At 37.1% G+C, this 11,614-nt stretch overlaps 1 protein-coding gene across 2 annotated transcripts in view; it reads left to right on the top strand.

Moving 5' to 3' along the window:
• The window catches only part of PRORP (protein only RNase P catalytic subunit), a 132,453-nt gene that overhangs the window by 93,105 nt on the left and 27,734 nt on the right, over positions 1-11,614 (top strand). The gene's annotated exons all lie outside the window — the stretch shown is intronic.

The raw sequence follows: 11,614 nt of genomic DNA, 5'->3' as shown, positions 1-11,614 counted from the left end.
TGTCATCATAATATGTATATCTGGAGATCTTCTCTATCATGGCCATCAGAGTGGTCTATGGGGACCTTAAAATTGGAACATGCTAACTTGGACTGGGGTGCCAGATATCTACAGCAATCAGATCAATCTCAAAGTTTTTAAGTCAGATGAACAGTGGGAATATTGAGGACTGATATTATTTACCAAACATTCATGTAGCACTTCTGTGGGAGACAGTTCCAAAGTGCCTTATAAACAATAAATTAATTTACTAAATCATTTAATCCTCATAAAAAACAAATCCTCCTATCAGGTGAGAACCAGTATTAGCTCCCATTTTGTAGATGAGGAAACTGAAGCTTAGAGAGATTAGGTGACATCCCTGAGGTCACAAAGCTAGTTAAGCAAGAGCTAGAATTTGAATTAAAGAAATCTAGCTTGAGCCTATGCTCTAAACACTACATAATGCAGCCTTTCCAATTTATTTTCTTTCTAAAGTTCCAATGGAAAAAAATGTTACAGCCTATACTAGAAAATACCTAAAGAACATGAAACATTACTGAAACAACAACTAATTAAGGATTTTATCAGATGTGTAGCACCTTGACCTTCATAATTATAACTTTCCCCAAAGCTACCTAATTACAATAGTGTTCCCTCCCTGGTAATTATTGTCTCCTTGGTTCTCTCCCCATTTCCCAACTTTGAAATTACATGGTTTGTATCTAGCTCTTGTTTATCTTTGACCACAAACTCCTTTTGGTTGATTGTGGTATGTTTTGGGTTGGGATTGTGGGAAGTTTATTGATTGTTTCCAGGGTTACACTAATGATGTCTTTTCATCTATTTCTCTTTTAGCTTAATTATAATTTTTCCTGATAATTATTTCCACCTGTCCATGTTCATATCTAATCATTGATATTGATTGGTTTTGCTAGTATCATAAATTAATTTTTCCATATCTCTGCATAGATTTGTGTTCTTTTCTGAATATATTGTTCTTGATTGTTTTAAAAGAAACTCTGTTGTAGTTAATTTTATGTAGTATAACATACCACATACATAAACTTATTAGGAACTCTGAATAAGAGAGCCTCAACACTTGAATACCTTGGTAGGGCATTTTTCTACTGTAGTGAAGAGAGACCCAAGAAATGAAATCAGTAAACAAAAGGCTAAGGATTCTAATACCTGCCCTTCTTCCCAACATTTGGTATATTTTAGAATTTGTTATGCTTTCCTTTCTGGTAGTTACGACATCTCCCTGGCAATAGTACAATCTGTCTAATCTATAAATTAATGATTAGAAAAGAACTTTAGAAGTTTTAGCTCCTTGTAAATCAAATGCCCCTAGCCTAACCACAGCTCTGACAAGTTATAATATTAAGTTGTCACTAGACTGCTAGTGACTTAATGACACTAAGTATTACTCTTATAAAAACCATGAGCTTAAGTATGTATATTTTACTGTAGTTGCCATAGATTCTGGCTTTCCTTGCCCAAGAAATATTTAACAAAGACCCTTCTGTTGTTGATCTTTGTGCCATGATATTTCTCAAAAAAATTACTTGTGGACAATATAAATTTTGAAATGTAAATACACATTATTCGTTAAATCTTTACTGACTTCCTCTCCTGTGCCAGGCATAGTGCTGGGTATTGTGGCAGATACAAAGGTGAGTAAAATGCAGTTCTCTCCTTGTCAAGGAGTTTATAATCTTGTAAATACTCAAGTTGTTCATATGTAGACTATTTATAAGGGCCCTAAGAAGTATTTCAGAAAAACTAAAAAAAAAAAAAAAAAAAAAAAAAAAAAAAAATCATAGGCTAAGGAAAACTACTTCTAGCTAAGGAGGAATAAAAGAATACTTTATGGACAGACATCACCATTTAATTGGTTCTTTATGACTAGGTTAGGTTTCTATAACTAGAGCTGAGGAGGTGGGAAAGAAGGGGGGCTGATTCTGTGTGTAGACAACATGTTCAAATAGCACTATGTAGCAAAGTAGTTCTTGGGAGGTAGGGAGTAAAGGGTGTGTGTGGGGGAAGTACTAAATATCACCCTTTTTTTCCTATTGTCAAACACTTCGTACCCATAATAGGATGAGATTTGAGAAAAAAGATGAAATTTTATACCCAGTTGGCAATAGTTGGATAAACAACCCAGAAAAATTCACTGTCTTCTTAATATTGATGGTTATGTTATCTCCAAAATCAAATTTCTTCTTTTTGATTCTAAAGTGTATTTTGAATGGATTCCACTTATTTACCTTAAAAGCTGTGTTGTGACAACACAGCACATTGGTATAATATTCTCTTGGGAACATGAAGATCACCTGTGGTTTGGGATAACTTCATTTAGGCTTTTCCAGCTTGTACCTATAAATATGAGTCAGTCTGTTCACTTTTGATGGCCCTTCCTCCTTTTCCATCCTGTCTGTCCCTACACTAACCCACAGGTCAGTAAAGAGAATCCCACCAAAAATAAGAGATTCTTTTCACTTCAAAAAAGGGACTCTCTTTACTTCTCCTTGGAGAGTCCCAATTTGTATCTTACAACAAAATGAAGTGAATGAGAATTTGAGCATATTAAAATATTTCTTAAAATTCTAGGTTAAAATTATAAATTAGTTCTTTTTTCTTCACTATTAATAGTTACATAACATGTAATTTAAAGACTTAAAATCATAAGCTCTAGCTTTACACTATAAATTTTTAAAACATAATAACCAACCCATTAAGCATTATTACCTTTCAAAATGACAAAGAGAAAATATACCATGTAACTTTGATAAATGCATGTATTTAAAAGGGCATGAAGACATTAGCCTGTGGTGTGCCAGACGTTTCATTTCTGTTATTTCCTCCCTAAAAAAATACCAGGATTCCTAGATGTACTGTAGATGGCAGTACTTATATGAGAATGATTAGCAGATGGAGTCTTAAATGAGTAAAGTTCAGTTGAAATGTTCTTAATTTTTCTCATTTGCTGGATTTTTAAAAAATAATCAAACTTTCTTTTTCACTCATGATGTTTCCGTTCATTTTTATTTCACCATCACCTGACCTCCCTCTCACCTCACCTTTGTTTCAGAAATCACATGTTATACAACCATTTTCCCTTTACATGGCAGTGATTGGAAACCAGGTGATTATACACATAAGATCCTGTGTAAAGTTCTGTAGAATTATTTTTTCTCAAGGAGGTTGAGTGCCACATGGCATTGCTGAAAATTCTGACTGGGACAGGGAGAACACTGTCACCTGTGTTTCAAATACACCATCATTGTATATCTACAGTTCCAGAGTTGATCAAATCTATCTTTGTATGGAGGGAAGTAGCTCTTCCATGAATATGAAAAGCTCTCTCATGCTCCCTAAACGTTGGGAATTTTGCTGTGGGATTCACTGAGTAAATATTTATTAAATGCTAATTATATGCTAGTTCCTGTGCTGGGTAGGCACCTTGCATTATATCCATAAAAGAGCATGGTACCTACCTTTAGACACCCCTTCCCAAGCATAATAAAGTGTGGTAATTCTTATAATAGAGGCATGTAGAAGATAAAGTAAGGCACAGAACGGGAATAGATGGCTGTAGCAGATATTACAGAACATTCACAACATACTGTCCTTCAAGCCTGCTGGCCTCAAGCTCCTCCACAGCACAGCACTTGAGGAAACTGCTATCGTTCTATCTAACAACGACAAAAAAACCCATATAAGAAGCCTATTCCCTATCCATGGCACAGTGGGAGAAGTGCTTAGGAGTCTAAGCAGTATACATTGTGCCACCCATTGTGCAAAGAAGGGGAAAGAAAACACACACACACACACACACTTGCTTGTTCATGTCTCTTGAGAAGGCCACCCAACAAGTGGAAAATATTGGTTGCTTCTGGGGAAAGGAGCTAGGTGGCTGGAGGATAGGATGGGAGGGAAACTTTTCAGTGAATACCATTTGGTTTCTTTTGGATTTTTGAACCATGTGGATTTATTACCCATAGAAAAATAAAGCTTTAATGGCTTGGTACATCACATTACCACATGAAGAGTTGTCCTTTATTTGGTGGGTTCTATAACCTACTAAACTCCTAAACATATGGTGGATAGGAGACAGGTATTGCTAAGGATCACGTAAGTATTTGTAACATTTTTGTTTTGGTTACGGGGAACTTCCCACTCTATTTTTCACAGCTCTCAACTAATAGATCCTGATAAACATCAAGTGGCTGTGAGTAGGAGTGGTTCCTCCCAGAGAAGCCAACTACAGGTTTTTTATACAGCGAAGAGCTATGTGTTTTGTTTTTGTTTGCTTTTGTTGTTTTAATGGAAATTACAGATGGTGTGTCCCAAAACCCATGGCAGAAAACAGATTGTGAACAGAAAAAATATGGTTCAGTAAGTACCTTTGTATTGCTCAGAATTTAGAGCAACTTAGCAAATTTCTTTGGTGAGATGAATTGTTTGTGATATGTCATCAGAGGAATCATAAGAGGACATATAGGGGCATCAGCTCTCCTGAAATAAATTTTTGTAGCTGAAATTTTAAGAAACATCGTGAATATGGGGCACCTGGGTGGCTCAGTCAGTTAAGCGTCCAGTTCTTGATTTTAGCTCAGGTCATGATCTTGCAATTCATGAGTTTGGTTCCTGCATTGGGCTCTGTGCTGACAGGGTAGAGCCTGCTTGAGATCCTCTCTCTCCTTCTCTCTCTCTGCCCCTCCCTCACTTGTGCTCGAGTGTTCTCTCTCCCTATCTCTCAAAATAAATCAATAAAACTTAAAAAAAAATACTGTGAATGTGTAAAGAAATTCCATAGAAACAGCCCATGTCCTTAGAAATTCTATATATATTTAATGGGATCATGTAAAGATGATGTTGAGGGTTTTAAGGAAACAGACTATAGGTCTAGTTGAAACCTGATAAATAGAACAGAATGAAAATCAAGGAATAATATAAGTTACCTATTTTATATACATGCATATATGCTCAAGTTCAGAATATGGTCAGTAGACATTACGTGACTGGTTAATCTTTCTTTGTGAATTCTGTTTCTATTAATTGGATAATAAAAACAGCTAACACTATGGTAGTGTATAACAATTTAGAGATCCCTTTTGCAGTGTTCACCTTACTTGACCATGTGTTCAAGAATTTATTTGTTGGGGGGGAGTCATATTATAGTGAAAATCCTCTTCTGACTTCCACCTCCCTGTATGGTTATGGCCATGTAGATACTTTTGATAGAAAAAAAGCAATTGAGTGAACTTTTCTTGACATACTTAGCCTGTTAACTAAGAAGAAAAAAATAAGAAGAAAAGTTCCCATCTATGCCAACATGGTCTTTCCACCCCTCTTTATTAATATAACTTTAGCTTGACTTTAATAAGTCCATGCCAGAGCACAATAAAACTTGGCAAGACAGTTCAAACTGGTTCTGTCATCCCTTCTTTCTCCTCCTACATAACAGGTAGGAATTCCATTCCAAGGTTCTGGATTTTTTTACTTGCTCAGTCTTCCAGTTGAAAGGAATCCTGCTCTAACATGTACTTCCCCTCTGCTCTCAAACTTCAGTTTTCCCCTTTTCTTTTATTCATTAATGCATTCATTCATGCAGCACATTTTAATTGATCATCTTAAGTACCAGGCCCTATTCTTTGTGCCAGGGATACCATGAATGAAACAGAGAAAATCCCCTGCCCTCTTGGAGCTCACATTGTTTTCAGTACATGCCTGCCATCAGGGCTGCTGCTGCGCATCACCCACAGGGGCTCTCACATCTTAGTCTGTGTGAACGTTGCCCTAGAATTGTGCAGTGCACAGCCAGCTCAACTCCACACAGTGACCTTGTCTACTATGCTTAATTTGGATGTTTGTCAAAATTAATTTCCTATAATAAAGTCAGTCATTTCCCACGTTCCAGCATTGCCAGAGTGCAACTCTTTTCTTTAAGGAAAGCACATAAGTTCTCTCCCAGGGGGTGGAAGAAGTTTTGTGGAGAAACCAACCTTTGTCTTTCTTCAGACTACCTGTGTTAAGTTGCTCTCAAATTCACTTACCACTTCTTTCTTTACCTTCAGTAGTAATTGGAAGATTTTTTTCTTTGCCTTTAAAGAGTTCTCTAATTTCTTTTCTTTCTTTCTTTCTTTCTTTCTTTCTTTCTTTCTTCCTTCCTTCCTTCCTTCCCTTCTTTTCTTTCTTTCTTCCTTCCTTCTTTCCTTCCCTTCTTTTCTTTCTTTCTTTCTTTCTTTCTTTCTTTCTTTCTTTCTTTCTTTCTTGTACAGAGAAACATGGGAAGTTTTTTCTAGTTTTCTTTTCCCTCACATGATCACAGCATCTCTCTTTTTTTTTCTTCCGAGCTGTGTGGTTGCTCATCCACCTTGATTTGCGGTCAGTAAATGTGCAGTTGGTAAGAAGTCTGTGCCCTGTATTTTGAAGAGAGAGTTGCATTTCTTGTATTTATTTAGGAAGAGAGATATGAAAAAAGAATAGCATTGGATTCCATTATACCATTATCTTGCTTTTTGAGTCTGTGCAGTTCTAAATTCTTTAAACGTTAGGTTTTCTCTGTAACCAACATATGAAGCTGAAAATATTGATAATTTCACACACATACACACACACACCCCATCTGGAATAACTTTGAATTTATTTAAGAAAGCTGTCATGTCAAGACTAATTATTAGAATGAATGTATGTTTGAAGAGAGTAATTCTTTGTGCATTTGGGTTGGAAAACTTGAGACGTATATTTGTTTGAACATCTGTTATAGTTAGAATCAGATGGGAAGGTTTAGAGATTGTGCAATTAGGGAATGTTTTCTACCCACAAATTTCCTAGCTGTGTGCTTCACATTTGTTAACAGGCCCAGGGATGCTTGAATTCAAGTCTGCTTTGGAAGCTAATATTCTTAAATATTTTGTTTCCTCGATCTTTGCTGAAATGATCAACAGCATCAGGCTCCATCAAAACTTTCCTCCATGACGTGGCTCATTTGACCTGTGATCTTTTCCATGTCCAGCTTTCTACAGCTTCCATCTTTGTTGCAAATTGCACCCTTTATAGACCAGTGGGGGACCTCTATTTCAAATAATTTTGGGACGTACACAAATCATATATAAGACATGAGGGCTCCTCTGGCCTTAGTTTTTCTTGGCAGTTTACTTGCCTCATCTTTTTTAGGCTTCAAACATGGTTAACTCTCTCAGATCCTTTTTCTCTTTCAATTCTTGTTCCCTATTTGTAATATTTCATAACTGAATGCCTTAATCTAGGACAATTTAACATCATCTTCACTGCTTAGTTGAAATGACAGTCTTCAATGTTACTAGTGACTTCTGTGGGCAGATAGAAGCTAGTATTTGTTGAATATGTTCTGTGGAGCAAGCAGAAGGTGCCTGTGCAAGGCACTTTTATATGTAGCATCTCGTTTAATTCTCACAGCGGATCCACAGATAGTGGTATTTCTTTCTTAAAGATAAGGAAACTACAACTCAAAAAGGGTTAAGTAATTTGTCTCATAGCTAGTAAGGGGCAAAGTTACAGGATTATAAATACTTCTTTCCAAAATCCATGTTCTTCTGTAACAGATCTATTTGTCCCTCTTTCCTGAAATTCTACTTTGGCCTCTTTGTATCATGCTTTTGATTCTTTGGATCTCCATTGCTTTAATCACTAACTCATAAACAGCTAGCTTGCTCTAGTTTCTCTCTTCCTCATCTAAACTTCTCAAAAGACTAGTATACAATTTCTTTCTTGCTATCCATTTACTCCCTAACCCCTAAGGGATGGCTTAGCCCCATCACTTTTTTGAAACTAGCCCCACTGAGGCCATCAGTAGTTTCCTAATTGCCAGTTCCAGTGGACATATTTTAGTCCTTGTATTAGTCCATTTGAGTTGCTATAACAAAAATACCATAACCTGGGTAACTTTATAAACAACAAACATTTATTTCTCACAGTTCTGGGTGCTGGGAAGTCAAGTTCATGGCTCTGCAGATTCAGTGTCTGGTGAGGGCCTGATTCTGTGTTCATAGATAGCCAACTTTTCACAGTGTTCTCACATGGCAGAAGGGCAAGGGAGATCTCTCTGGCCTTTTTTCTAAGGGTACTAATCCCATTCAGGAGGGGTCTGTCCTTATAACCTAATCACCACCCCCAAAAGACTCCCATCCCCACTTAATATCACACTAAGGGTTAGCGTTCAATATGTGAATTCAGTGGGGAGATACAGACATCCAGACATTTTCTCTTATATTTAGTACTTTATTTTTTTTCTTCTTGAAATGTAAATTCTGTGAGTCCATACTCTTATCCTTCTTCTTGTACTCTGACCATTCCTTGTCATCTTTTATACTTGAGCTCCTCTTACCCCTTAAGTGTTGATATTCCCTGAAGCTCTGTCTCAGGCTCCGCCTTAGTGGATCTCATCCACTTTCTGGGCTGTCAGGTTCCAAATCTGCATCTCTACCCTAGACAACTACGTACTTCGAACTAAGAATGTCCAAAACTGAAGTCAGCATCTTCATCCCTAACCTCTACTCCTACAGATGATACCACCATCCTTCCAGGCATCCAGTGTAGAAACCTGGGCGTGGTCTGTGACTCCTCCCTCTCCATAGCCCTCAAATCCAGTCATTCACCAAGACTTGCCAATTTTACTTTCTAATTATTTCTCAAATCAGTTCTCTTCCTTCCCTCTGTTCTATAGCCTTCTCTTCAAATCTTTAGTAGCATTTGCTTAAATAGCTACCATATCCTTGTAACTGGATTCTCATCTCCAGTTTTGTTTCTTTCAAATCCAACCTATTCTACAGACAAAAATGTAAATCTCAAACTTAATTTACAGTGTAACCATAGATTTTCATTTGATGTTTTGACCAAGGAGATATCTGAATATGTCAAAAGATTTATTTTGAGGGCCGCCTGGGTGGCTCAATCGGTTAAGTGTCCATCTTTGGCTCAGGTCATGATCTCAACAGTTCGTGGGTTCTAGCCCCACATCAGGCTCTGTGCTGACAGCTCGGAGCCTGAAGCCTACTTTGGATTCTGTGTCTCCCTCTTTCTATGCCCCTCCTCTGTTTGTGCCCTGCCTTTCTCTCTCTCAAAAATAAACATTAAAAAAAAAAAGATTTATTTTGGGAACAGATGTGAACTATTTTGTTAAATTGTTCCCTTTTCCAACGTAGCCTTTTTATCTTCTTGCACTTTAGATATAGTACATGATTATGCAGTGGAGCAAACAAAACTCTAAATATACAATGCACATAACCATTTTGTTTTTATTAACATCTTATTTTTCTATCTGTTTTATATGAAGGGACAGAAACTAAAACACACACACTAATAAAGTTAGACACTGTGCTTAAATAACCCTATGAAGTAAGCAATTAACTTTCCATTTTACAAACTGAGGTGCTATTAAACCATTTCCTAGAGTAAATAAATACAAGTAATAGATTCAGAATTCAAATGCCAATCTGACTCCAAAGCCCATGGTCTTCCCACTATGCTACTCTTCCTGTGTTGTGTATGTTGTTCTGTGTTATAATTTCCAAACCTGCGTATGTAGCCCTCTCCTCACCAGGTAATTCTGGATTTGTCATACCTACAATTTAGGATAGCCTAGAATCCCAGAAATTGGGATGAATCCCAGAAAGTAGAATGAATAGCAGGAAAAGTAACCTGGCAGTGATCCAGGAGAATCCTGGTTGGAAGACCAGTCAGGAGACCTAATTGCATCTTGAAGTCAAGTGATGACAGTGAAACTAAGAAGAAATGAATGTGCTTAAATCAAGGAGTTAAAGCATCTTTGCAAATATATGTCCACTCTTTTTTCATGAAAACTTAATTCTCTTAAAATCGTAATCTTTTAGGATCTGTCAAAGCCATGTATAAATGGACCACATTTTTGTGCTTTCATAGCCTAACAATAACAATATGTAGTCTTTTACAGCTTACTGAGTCCTTTCATAGATATTATCTGATTTTATCCTCACATGTTTCTTTGGAGTAAGTGGTTGTATTTTTGTCATTTTACATATGAGGAAACAGGCTCAGAAGTTAAGTGACTTGCCCAGAGGTTAACAGCTGTCTAGTACTGCACAGAATCCATATACTGTGCTTTTCTCAGAGATGTTCTGCCTCCCCGAAAACGAACAGTATTTCTCAAAGCAAATGATCAAATTCTCACCGTTTGAATGCCAGCTTGGCAGCATATCATGAGTTGGTTAGATCAGGCAGTGGGTAAATAAGAACAGATGATCTGATTCATGCTATGGGCTATGGACTGAATTGTGTACCCCTGCCATGTTGAAGCCCTAACTCCCAATGTTTAGGTTTACATGAGGTCATGGGGGGTTCTTATGAGAAGAGGAAGAGACCTGAGATTAGTGTCAGAAGAGGAAGAGACAGCTCTCTCTCTGCCACGCCAAGGACACAGTGAGAAGGCAGCTGTCTGTGAGCCAGGAAAAGAGCATTTACCAGAATCCAACTATGCTGGCTCCCTAATCTCAGACTTCCAGCCTACAGAACTATGAGAAATACATTTCTGTTGTTTAAGCCACCCAGTCTATGATATTTTGTTATGGTAGCCCAAGCTGACTAAGACAGTTCATAAAATGATTGTCTTGTGATAACTCCCAACTGCAATATTTTCTAGAATTTGATGCCTGCCTGGTCTACATCTTACAAACAGTATTGTCCTTCCTTTTGGCAGGTGACAGATAACAGGCACATTATTGCTTCTGCATTTCCTATATTGCCTAATAGGAGTAAGTAAATGAAGCCATACCATTGCCATTTCAACTCAGTGGTATGTCACACTGAAATAACTTTCCCATGGACATGAATTGTCCTGCCTTGTCTAACTGGAAAACCAAGGGTCTTCTGCTCTGTTTTCTATTTAAAAAATGAGAAAAGTTTTTTTAAACAGAGTGCTTGATAGGAATGTTGCGCAGACTAGCACAGAGTTGGTGGTTTATAAATCATTTCACTATCACCAGAGTTACTACTCAGACTGCATTCTGTACACATACATTCTAATTTTAGCATCCTTTAAAAATATTGTGGCTACCATTTCCTGGATAGTGGTCAAATTTTAAACCATTCTTTTCTTTGTTTTAAAACTGACTCAGGTAAGTTTTCTCACTTTGCCTGTTTCTGTTTTGGAAAATCATGCCTTTGAAAACAAATTATTTTGTTTATTCCCATTCATAGATAGCTTTGGGGCATATATGGGCAGGCGCGTGTGCATGTGAGAGTGTGGGTGATCATAGTCATTTCTAAGGCAACCAGTTGTGTTTTGAAGCAGCAAATAATCTCAAGGACAGCTATTATGCCACCTACTTTTGGATGTATCATTTTCCCAATACTCTCTTCCTAGGCGTATATGCAGGAGAAACCAAAATTTAATTCAAGTAAACATCTGTGAATTCGTATATAGAATCAGACTGCACTTTTTAGCATATCAGAAGGTCTTTTTCTGACTATCTGGTGAGTGAGTCTTAAAAATTAATACCTTCACCTACAGTATGGACATAATTTTGATGAAATCTTAAAAATTCCATTTCTAGGCTTGGTGTAAATTTACAAAGTAGGAGATAGTGCCTTTGAAAATGTATTTTTTTACATT

Source organism: Panthera uncia (genome assembly GCF_023721935.1).
Source record: "Panthera uncia isolate 11264 chromosome B3 unlocalized genomic scaffold, Puncia_PCG_1.0 HiC_scaffold_1, whole genome shotgun sequence".
Classification (NCBI taxonomy): Eukaryota; Metazoa; Chordata; class Mammalia; order Carnivora; family Felidae; genus Panthera; species Panthera uncia.
This window is presented reverse-complemented; position numbering and strand designations above follow the sequence as displayed.